The sequence below is a fragment of the Heloderma suspectum genome, chromosome 2, assembly GCF_057233095.1.
Source record: "Heloderma suspectum isolate Gila_16-S chromosome 2, 16-S_ref, whole genome shotgun sequence".
NCBI lineage: Eukaryota > Metazoa > Chordata > Lepidosauria > Squamata > Helodermatidae > Heloderma > Heloderma suspectum.
Genome location: NC_139459.1, coordinates 80,265,970 through 80,277,981, shown reverse-complemented (window position 1 = coordinate 80,277,981; position 12,012 = coordinate 80,265,970). Strand labels below are relative to the sequence as shown.

Below are 12,012 nucleotides of genomic sequence, written 5' to 3'. Positions count from 1 at the left end.
TAACTTGTTTACTCTGGCCTTCACCTGATTATATTTTATTGGACTGTTCTGCTCAGTAGCTGTATTCATATTGTTGGTTTTTAGTAATGCTGTTTGTGTTTGTTGTTTTATGAATGGTTGCTGACTTATTATTATATCTTACCTTATTAATTTGAATGTTCTAAGCTGCCTTGGGAGGGCTTCTGCACTGAAAGGCAGCTTGGATGGTATCTACACATGGCTTTTACTCTAGTTCTACTACTCCCCCAAGTCAATCATGTCAGATGACACACATAGCTAGTGCGGTGTTGCTTGCCCTAAATCCATGTTTTTTGTACTCATTTTGTGATGGCTTTTTCCCATCACAGCAGCTTCAGTGCAGTTTGGCAGTCTGTGTGACTTCAGCTGGCTTCGCTGAGGGCTGGTGGAAGCAACGCTAATTGGCGGAAGGGAGAGTCACATGGGGTGAGAAGGTGGGGAGACCAGAGGGCTAGATGGCTATGCAGAAGTCACTCATTGCCCTCAATTGCACTTTGCCTACGGGAGCAGCGGGTCAGGAGAAGTCCTTTGCCAGCCCTTTTTCTTAAAACTGCTGAATAGCTGCCTCTCCCTTTAAATATTCATTCATGGGTAGTCATGCTTACTTGGAAGTAGGGATAGCCGAACTGAGCTTTACTTCATCTGGGCCTAGGGGTGCTGTCACAACAGTGTCTGTTATAATGATCATTATTATTACTGCTGCAGCTGCTGCCACCTCTGCTTCCTCTGCCCCAAGCTCTTGTTTCTGCAGGAAAGCGTCGTCGTCCCCCCCACACACACACACAAGCAGGAAAATCACACACACACAACAAGAGAAACTGGCTAGTATTTCTGGATGAAGAAGGTTCATGCACTCTGTCAAAGGGGCAAAACACTGTGGCTGTGAATGAAGGAACCGGGGACGCTAGTATTTCTGAATGAAGAAGGTTAATGTGGTCTGTCAAAGGGTCCAAACACCACCATTGCGGGATTGTGAATGAAGGAACCGGGGATGTGACTGAGAATGACTGAATCAGAAGCTAGTATTTTTGAATGAAAAAGGCTAACTAATGCAGTCTGGAAGGGGGGGGAAAATGGGGACAGGGTGGGGAACAACTCTCTCATTCGCTGAGCAGCACCTATGAGGTTTTCATGATGCAATCAAAGCCGGGTTTTAGGCAGCACATATTCGGCTTTTCTTGCTTCATGACAGACCAAAGCCGATTTCAGGAAAAAGTGGAGAAGAGCTGAAAACACTTCTCTATGCGTTTCCGTGAAGATTGGCGCCCAGAAATATTTTTAAATACAGAAAAATAAATTTGTTTGGGTTTGTTTTTAACCATAGTGCATAACCTGTTTACTTAAATGATCTGGGAGGGGAGGATTGGTTGGTCTGTTCTTAGTTTTCTATTTTAAAATGGTGCTTTTATATTCTGTAAAGTTCTCAGAAGTCTGCTGATGAATGTTTCCACAGTACGATGCAGCCACCTTGCTGAAGTTAAGCAGGTTTTGGTCTGGTCAGTGCCTGGATGGGAGACTACTTGGGAACCCCCTGCTGCCTTGAGTTCATTGATGGGGAAAAGTCAGACATAGAACTACTAAATAAAATAATTAATAAAATTAATTAATGCAGTTAATATAAATTATGAGCAGTCTAAGTAGGCTGCTAAAATCAATCCAGAGAGGACAGCTGGGTAAAGCTATCTGGGATCAGAAGTCAGAACCAATGCTATTCATACTACGCTCTGTTCTTCCCTGTGGCCCCCAAGTCCTTGCCTTCTCCTTTCATAGCTCATATCCTCCTAGGGCTTCAGACACCTCTTCTCTCTCTTCATATCCCTAATTCCAGCCAAAACCCCTTTAACCCTGCATATTGAATTATGCATGCTAAGTAAAAGCAAAATTGCTCAATTTGCATAATTTATTCTAAGCACATCATTTGGTTCTTAATAGCATGGAACTCTAGACCCCCCACTTGTCCCAGAGCTACAAAATATCTTCTTTGTTGCAGTAACAGCAGTACAGTTTCATGCCATTGTCCCTTCCAAGGAACAACCACAGACTTCAAACTGCCAAATATTGAAAACTGGGGATTTGTGGAATTGGTTGCTAATTTGACCAGTAATGTTGGCAACCAAGGTAGAGACCGGATAAGAAGAAGCAGTGTGTGTAAAGAAAAACAGAAAACCAATTTAATGGAGCTCTCAGTAGCAGCTCCATCTTGGCTTTCTTTCCTGAGCTGGTCTATCTGCAGGAAGAATGTGGCTATTTCTGGCCACACTGAACAGTGTGTGTGTGTGTGTGTGCGTGTGTGTGCGTATGTGTGTGTGTGTGTACCACAACCTTATGTATTTCATTTAACCCATCATTGTGACTATGCAAAATTATCCTTTGGCACTTTCTTAAGGAATGGATGAATTACTTTCTTAAAGACAAACCCCAAAGAATACCTTGATCATTAGTACTTGCCATGAATTGAGGATTCCTGATCAGGATATTGTGTACTGCAAGATTATGTCATGCTGGCCCAATGGAAAACTGACTCCACAATTCATTCCAAGAATATTACTTTTGATATTTATACAGCAACATACTGTGAGATAGAAAATAGGAAGATAGGAAATGCGTAAGAATGTCTTAAACTAGTTAGACCAATAGATGTCTGTCTAATAATAGATAACTGTCTAATAAGAGAGCCAGTGTAGTGTAGTGGTGAGAGTGACGGACTGGGAGCCGGGAGATCCGGGTTCTAGTCCCCACTTGGCCATGGAAGCTCACTGGGTGACTTTGGGCCAGTCACAGACTCTCAGCCCAACCTACCTCACAGGGTTGTTGTTGTGAGGATACAACGGTGAGGAGGAGGATAATGTAAGCCGCCTTGAGTTCCTTGCGAGAGGGAGAAAGGCGGGGTATAAATGCAATAAATAAATAAATAAATAATGCCTTGTTCAATTGTGTGTGGGGGAGGGGGGAGGTTTAAAAATACTTAACATGATCAATGGAATAGTCCTAACAACTCTGGAGTATCATATACCTGCATTTCATAAAATACATTTATCTATTTGTCTTCTGAAGAGCTCAAATGTTTTACTAATGTACTCACTATTGGAACTTTCTTCCATCTTGGAATCCCCCTGTCATTTGCAGCCTCTGTCCTGGAAGTGAAACCTCCTTGAAATCTTTGGACTGCTCCATCTACAAATCCCAAATTGACAGCCTGGAGACCCTTGACATCCAAGTGGATCCAGATCCACCATTTGGGAATTATTAGGTGAAGATGTATGTTACAGAGTAGGGAATATGTTGAAAATATTTACATAATTAGAATGCTGGACAAATGGAAGTACCATTTATACTGAACTACAATGGCATGGGGCAGATATCCAGAAAATGCAGCAAGTTCACACCAGTTCCTGTGCTATTGTTTATTACAGGAATGTTACAGGAAGGCACTTTTAGGATAGCTACTCACAAGTCAGCCATGGATATGCTGAGTGTTTAAACATCTATTTTTGACAGTAGTGGGCAGTGACTTTTCATATGTTTGTTTGTCTCTCATGGGAGGAATCCAACTTATGAACATTAGTCAGCTAAAGAAACTTGCCCTCATAGGACAAGTGCAGAATGAGTGCAGCTGTGATATTTGAAGTTTTAAAGTTGCATTCGAACTTCTTAGTAAAAGCTCATACTTACTAATACATTTCCCATAGACATATCGATAGATAGATAAATAGATAGATAGATAGTTCTCAGAAAGGTGTGGTTAACTTCTTATAGCTGAGTGTCTCCATAACAACATGCCTTCAGTCCATTTCCAAACACTGAGGGTCAGATCACATAGATCATTTTCCCCCTTCCTGGTGCCTTCCAGATGTTTTGGACTATAATTTGCATCATGCCCAGCCAGCATGGCCATTGACATAGGCTAAAATAGATTAACCATTCCCACACAATCCATTCCAAATGTTGCCTCATACAGAAATCATGTCCCAAGGTGCAGACTTCATGTAGAGTAGTGTGTTGTATGAATCAGCCCCTAATGGATGCATTTTTTGCAGTCAGTGTTTTTAAATTCACTGTGATCATGGAAATTGCTTCTTTGTTTTTATATTTGTTTGCTTGTTTGTATCTATCTACCCAGAGAAAACTGTGGGTTTTTTTTTCCTTTTTGTAATTTTATTTATTCTTTTGTTAATACAGAAGAAACTCCAGGTTGATAAACAAAGGAAAGCATTTCATTTTACATTGATTCATAAATACAAATGATAACAAAGAGTTGTAAACATAATCAAACTCATACCAGTTAAATTGTCCCTATATTAAATAAAGTTGTACTGAATCCTGAACTTTATCATTCCAATATAAAACAAAGAAACTCCATTTTTCTATAATTTTTTTTTTTACTGATTCTCCCTCTCTGGCTCTAATCATATTAGTAAATTTAATCATTCAGGCCATATCCCAAACCCTCATACACCAATTATCCATTTTTGTAGGATTAACTGTCATCCACCTATGGCTTATTGCCATACAGGCAGCCGTCGGTAAGTGAATAGTCAGTAAGTGAATAGTCATCAATTGGAACTATATCTTCAACATATTCAAATAAAAAATATCAGTGGGTCCAAAGAGAGCTCAACATCTACTGTTTTCATAATTTCATCCTTTACCATCCTCCAAAACTTTACTATTTGGGGGCAGGACCAAAAACCATGGTATGTATTTGCTCCACTGGCACCACTTCTCCAACACTTATCGTCTAGCTTCCTGTAGATTTTACTAAGCCTGAATTGTGTTAAGTACCATCTAAGAGTAATTTATAGAAGTTATCTTTAAAATTCATGAGGAGTGTACTCTTTGGGTTATGTTCTCTAACCTGATCCCAAACGTCTTGAGTAATTTACCTTCCTAAATCATTTTCCCATTTAGTTAAGTAGAAGTTCCTTATCATATTAAGGTTAACTATAATTTTATAAAATTGACTTAGAGTTCCCTTATGTACCCCATTTTATATTATTGCTTCAAAGTTAGACCAATCTCTTATTTCTTTATAAAATAAACTCAAAGTTGTTTACAAAAAAAGTTAATATAATATTTCTTGCATAATGGCATAGCGAACTCAGATATTTGCAATAAGTGTCCTATTTTTCAGGTCAGAGTTGGAAATAGGGCTTGTCACATACTCATACACACATAATTCCATCTACAGAAATGTTCCTGATTATAAAAATTTGTTGGTGAACCCTGCTTTCTTAACAAGAGGGTGCTTTTTTAAACTATCCTGATTAGCTTTGCTCTTTCGGCAATCTAAATCCATTCCCGACACTTATCTGTTTACGGGTGCTTTGAAAGGAAATAGAGTATAAAAAATGTCAGTAGCAGCTAGAATTAATTTCTGTACCACATCTGGTATTACTTAATCTTATGCATAGCAGAGCCATTTTCTTTTGCAAAGAGTCAAATTAGGCATATTTTGCAAAATTTAACTTCAGCAAAGGAGATCGTTACCTTGTCGTGGTGCTGGAGCTTGAGCACCTCAATGACGTCATGAGCTAAACTGTGAAGGGACACCCAAGATGGGAAGGTCATGGCAGAGAGGTCAGACTAAATACGATCCCTGGGGAAGGAAACGGCAACCCACCCCAGTATTCTTGCCATGAAAACTAAATGGATCAGTACAACCAGAGATACGTTGGTATACCATTAGAAGATGGGACTCCCAAGTCGGAAGATGGTCAAAATGCTACTGGGGAGGAACAGAGGATAAGTTCAACTAGCCCGAGATGTGATGACGCAGCTAGCTCAAAGCTGAAAGGACAGCTAGCAGCCGACGGTGCTGGTGGTGAACGACGAATCCAATGTTCTAAAGATCAGCACACCATAGGAACCTGAAATGTAAGATCTATGAGCCAGGGCAAATTGGATGTGGTTATTGGGGAGATGTCAAGATTAAATATAGACATTTTGGGGGTCAGTGAACTGAAATGGACTGGAATGGGCCACTTCACATCAAATGACCACCAGATCTACTACTGTGGACAAGAGGACCACAGAAGAAATGGAGTAGCCTTCATAATTAATAATAAAGTGGCTAAAGCAGTGCTTGGATACAACCCAAAAAATGACAGAATGATCTCAATTCAAATTCAGGGTAAGCCATTTAACATCATAGTGATCCAAATATACACCCCAACCACAGATGCTGAAGAAGCAGAAGTAGATCAGTTCTATGAGGATCTGCAGCACCTACTGGACAGTACGCCAAAAAAATATGTTATTTTCATTACAGGAGACTGGAATGCTAAGGTGGGTAGTCAAACAACACCTGGAATTACAGGCAAGCATGGTCTGGGAGAGCAAAATGAAGCAGGACATAGGCTGATAGAATTTTGCCAAGACAACTCACTGTGCATAACAAACACTCTCTTCCAACAACCCAAGAGACGACTTTATACATGGACTTCACCAGACGGTCGACACTGAAATCAGATTGACTACATCCTTTGTAGCCAAAGGTGGCGGACATCTATGCAGTTGGTAAAAACAAGACCTGGAGCTGATTGTAGTTCAGATCACGAACTTCTTATTGCACAATTTAGAATCAGACTAAAGAGAATAGGGAAGACCCACAGATCAGTTTGATATGAGCTCACTAATATTCCTAATGAATATGCAGTGGAGGTGAAGAATAGATTTAAGGGACTAGATTTAGTAGATAGGGTCCCGGAAGAACTATGGACAGAAGTTCACAACATTGTTCAGGAGGCGGCAACAAAAAACGTCCCAAAGAAAAGGAAAACCAAGAAGGCAAGATGGCTGTCTGCTGAGACACTGGAAGCAGCCTAAGAAAGAAGGAAAGCCAAAGGCAACAGTGATAGGGGGAGATATGCCCAATTAAATGCAAAATTCCAGAGGTTAGCCAGAAGAGATAAGGAATTATTTTTAAACAAGCAATGTGCAGAAGCGGAAGAAGATAATAGAATAGGAAGGACAAGAGACCTCTTCCAGAAAATTAGAAACATCGGAGGTAAATTCCAGGCAAAAATGGGTGTGATCAAAAACAAAGATGGCAAGGACCTAACAGAAGCAGAAGAGATCAAGAAAAGGTGGCAAGAATATACGGAAGATCTGAATAGGAAGGATAATATCGGGGATAGATTTGACGGTATGGTCAGTGAGCTAGAGCCAGACATCCTGAAGAGTGAGGTTGAATGGGCCTTAAGAAGCATTGCTAATAACAAGGCAGCAGGAGATGACGGTATCCCAGCTGAACTATTTAAAATCTTGCAAGATGATGCTGTCAGGGTGATGCAAATATGCCAGCAAATTTGGAAAACACAAGTATGGCCAACAGATTGGAAAAAATCAACTTATATCCCCATACCAAAAAAGGGAAGCACCAAAGAATGTTCAAACTACCATACAGTGGCACTTATTTCACATGCCAGTAAGGTAATGCTCAAGATCTTGCAAAGTAGACTCCAGCAATTCATGGAATGAGAATTGCCAGATGTACAAGCTGGGTTTAGAAAAGGCAGACCAAATTGCCAATATCCGCTGGATAATGGAGAAAGCCAAGGAGTTTCAGAAAAACTTCTATTTCTGTTTTATTGACTATTCTAAAGCCTTTGACTGTGTGGATCATAACAAATTGTGGCGAGTTCTTGGTGGTATGGGGATACCAAGTGATCTTGTCTGCCTCCTGAGGAATCTGTATAACGACCAAGTGGCAACGGTAAGAACAGACCATGGAACAACAGACTGGTTTAAGATTGGGAAAGGAGTACAGCAGGGTTGTATACTCTCACCCTACCTATTCAACCTCTATGCTGAACACATCATGCGACATGCTGGACTTGATGAAGCCAAGGCTGGAGTTAAAATCACTGGAAGAAACATTAACAATCTCCGATATGCAGATGATACCACTTTGATGGCTGAAAGCGAGGAGGAGCTGAGGAACCTCATGACGAAGGTGAAAGAAGAAAGTGCAAAAGCTGGGTTGCAATTAAACCTCAAAAAAACCAAGATTATGGCAACCAGCTTGATTGATAACTGGCAAATAGAGGGAGAAAACGTGGAGGCAGTGACAGACTTTGTCTTTCTAGGCGCAAAGATTACTGCAGATGCTGACTGCAGCCAGGAAATCAGAAGACATTTACTTCTTGGGAGGACAGCAATGACAAATCTTGATAAAATAGTGAAGAGCAGAGACATCACACTGACAACAAAGGTCCGCATAGTTCAAGCAATGGTCTTCCCCGTAGTAACCTATGGCTGCAAGAGCTGGACTATAAGGAAGGCTGAGCGAAGGAAGATAGATGCTTTTGAACTGTGGTGCTGGAGGAAAATTCTGAGAGTGCCTTGGACTGCAAGAAGATCAAGCCAGTCCATCCTCCAGGAAATCAAGCCAGACTGCTCACTTGAGGGAATGATATGAAAGGCAAAACTGAAGTACTTTGGCCACATCATGAGAAGACAGAATACCCTGGAGAAGATGCTGATGCTAGGGAAAGTGGAAGGCCAAAGGAAGAGGGGCCGACCAAGGGCAAGGTGGATGGATGATATTCTGGAGGTGACGGGCTCGACCTTGGGGGAGCTGGAGGTGGCAATGGCCAACAGGAAGATCTGGCGTGGGCTGGTCCATGAAGTCACGAAGAGGCGGAAGCGACTGACCGAATAAACAACAACAAGCTATTTTAAAACTAACATGAAAAATGTATCTTTTTTAAAAAAAATGCTTTTAGTAACAGATCTATAAGAAATATAAGAAGGGAAATAAGACAGAGCTAGGCCTGCTTCAGACTTTATGGGAAACCATGGCTGTTCCAAGTCCTGGGTGCCACAACTGAAAGGGCTCTGTCTTAGGTGATCCCGCCACCCCAAGTGCCACCCCACTGTATTATATGAGAGGAATCCAAAACAGGCCTCAGAAGAGCAATTAAATTATCAGGTAGGCTCTTGTGGTGAATGGCAAATCTTGAGATACTGTGATTCCAGACACATTAGGGCTTTAAAGGTCAAAGCCCATACTAATTAAAAAAAACACCAGTTGGAACACAGAATTTGGATTATCAAAGTTAGTTTATTTATTAAATCTAACCGATTCCTGTTAACTAGGTTCTGGTTTGGGAATGTGCTGGGTCCCAGTTCTTTCTATGTCCATACAAATTTATTTTCCTTCAATATTTGTCCTTTCGACTTGGTTTAATCCATTTTCCCCCAAATGCTCTCTGTGAATGGTTAGTAAAAAAACAGACCACTGCATTTCATAATTTTTCTAAGTGTGAACCATGGGTTGAGAATTAAAGAAAAGTTCACATGCATATTTACATCTTGCTTTTAATCAGAAAAAAACGTAGCACCCTAATATTTTAAACGTTCTGAGCAGTTGAACAAGCATGACAACCCTTGATGCAAAAATGTATTAACGATATAAATAAGGCAGTTGATTCTCACCAATTGATTATTTGCTGAATTTTAGCAATAACATTAGAATAACCTTTTGAGGGAGTGGGGTTATTTGAGAACAATGTTCCTGACAAAGATGAAGTACACGGCTAGGATCCACACAAACCATTCTGGGTTTCAGGACTGAGTGATGTAGTGTTTGTAGCAAAGTGTCCTAATCTTGGTTATTTTGGTTGTCAATTTGCTGGAAAGAACAATTTGAGAAGTGGAAAAAACCAAATAATTCTATTAACTGATTCTCAATCAGATTTGTTTATTTACAGTTTAAAGCTCAGCTTCATTACAGAAATGAAAAATGAGTCATGCTTAGATGTATGTACTGAAGCCCCATTAAACTGACTGTGGGACTATTCAGCATAGAAGTTCTACGAAGTTACATTTGCCCTGGAAAACTCCTTACTTCCCATGCTTCATCAGAGGTTTCAGCAGACACCTTCATGTGACTTAACAGAATTAAGTATTTTGGGATCCATGCAGTGCAAGGCAGGAATGCATAGGCAGGACCAGAAGGGGGCAAACACCTTCCTGGACAAATAGCTCGCTCCACACATTGCTGGACCTCTGTGGTTACTTGAAGGAAAGACATTCCTCCTTTGAGGGACTTTTCAGTGGTGGAATGCCCTCCCCAGAGAGTCTCACCTGGTACATACATTGTGGTCTTTTGAGCACCAAATGAAGAACTTTTTATTCTCCCCAGCTTTTAAGTCCTTCAGGGTTTTTTTAAAAAACTGTTTTTATATTTTTAGCTCTTCTCACTGCTACCGGCTTTTACTGTGGTTTTTACTTTGGTTTTGTTCTGTTGTTTCAAACTTTTAAAGGTTTTTATATTGTGTTTTATTGTGTTATTGTGTTTTATGGTTTTCAGTTTTTGTGATTACCCAGACAGCTTCAGCTTCAGGGCAGCACTGAAATGTAATACATAACCTTTTTCATATAATTCACCTTCCCCCAAAATGCACTTTTCTTCTGTGCCCACGCCAATATTTTTCGAAGGGGTGTTGCCACTGCAGGAATGATCAGTGGACTGGGTCCTGATCTAAAGTGAGTTGCAACCAGTGGCATCATCAGAATTTTTGTTTGGTGATTTGTTTTTAAAAAGAAGGTGAGAAGGTGAGGGCATCTCTACACCAGCCTAAAATCCTGCATTTAAAACGGGGCTTTCTGCTTCTGTTTAAAATGCAGGATCACGATGACTCCTTTTTCCATGTGCTTCCTTTTCCCCCACCCCTTCTTCTCCCCATATCTGAGTCTACCATTATCGTTCATTGATCTCGCTCCTCTTCTTGCCACTTGTACTCTTTTCACGGAGGGAACTCAAGTGGAACACAATGGGGCAATTTGATAGCTCATTATCTGCAATCTATTTAAAAACAGAACAAAGGGCATGTAGTGCAGGAGGCGCCTTGAATGATCATGGCGTCATGTGAAGACTACCATTAGGCAGAGTGAAGCAGTTGTCTCAGGTGGCAGATGCTGGGAGGTGGCAGCAAGGTGTTATAGGAGAAACATGTGTGCCATGTGTCCTGCTCTTCACCCCTTAAGTTAGCTAGCTTGGTGTTTTCAGGTGCACTGGAGGATGCTGTTCCAGCATCAGCGTTGAGGGCAGATTCATCTGCCAGTCCAGTTGGCTTTTGTACATGGAGACACCATCTTGTACTTTGCCTCAGGCAACTAAATGTCTTGGGCTTGCGCTGCAGGGATAGGTGACAGAGATGCAGCCAAGGGGGGCCAATGGGCTTCACCTCCCCCACTCTCCCCACATAGAATTCTAATCACATGAGGGGTTGCGATATAAGCTCCTAAACAGGGTGTGCGCGTGTGTGTGTGTGTGTGAGAGAGAGAGAGAGAGAGAGTAGCAGAAAGATAGGTATATATGATATTAAAAAGTAAAAGTTTGTTCCATGTGTGGCTAAAGGCAGGACCAAAGTTTGAAAACTACTGAACAACCAAGAGAACCTTACAAAGGAAAACTAACATTTTATAAATGTGAATGTAAGTGGTTTTGGGTGTCTAAAATCTTATAGGGGAAGGTGTCTGTTGGAAGAGCTCATGTTTCCACCTGGGTTCCTTATTGAGGCTGTTTGCTTCCCCTCCAGGTAATTACGGTAAAACTACTGCCTTGCCAAAGGCTGTTGGAGAAGGTATCTGCTGGAAGTCTTATTGGTGCATCACATAACTAATATGACAAATTCATGTTTGATTTGCTCTCTGTTCTTATAAGATAATTCATAGAACAAGCTGGATAATTCATAGAATCATAGGGCTGGAAGGGGCCTACAAGACCATCGAGTCCAACCCCCTGCTCAATGCAGGAAGCCTGATTCCCAGGCAGTCTCCCATCCAGGTACTAACCTGCTTAGCTTCACATCCAGCCCTTTCCTGGAATGATGAAAGCTGTAGTTGTATTCCTATTCAAGGAATAGCCTTTATTTGCCAGCTACTGAAAAGCATTTCAAAAGCTATACTGTGCATGAAGACAGCCAGTAACTGGATTCGGTGGGTGTTGTGAATGACAGCATCTCAAAATGAGCCAGAGTGTTGTAG

General features: G+C 41.0%; 1 protein-coding gene across 2 annotated transcripts in view; it reads left to right on the top strand.

Moving 5' to 3' along the window:
• Nucleotides 1-12,012, top strand: part of CEP120 (centrosomal protein 120) — a 156,424-nt gene that overhangs the window by 105,482 nt on the left and 38,930 nt on the right. The window contains exon 23 of one of the 2 annotated variants that reach the window (XR_014787717.1): nucleotides 3,145-4,360. The exons of the other annotated variant lie outside the window; for it this stretch is intronic. The gene's annotated coding sequence lies outside the window, so the exon portion shown is untranslated. Of the gene's footprint in view, nucleotides 1-3,144; nucleotides 4,361-12,012 lie in introns of those variants that run through there. 2 annotated transcript variants of the gene reach the window in all.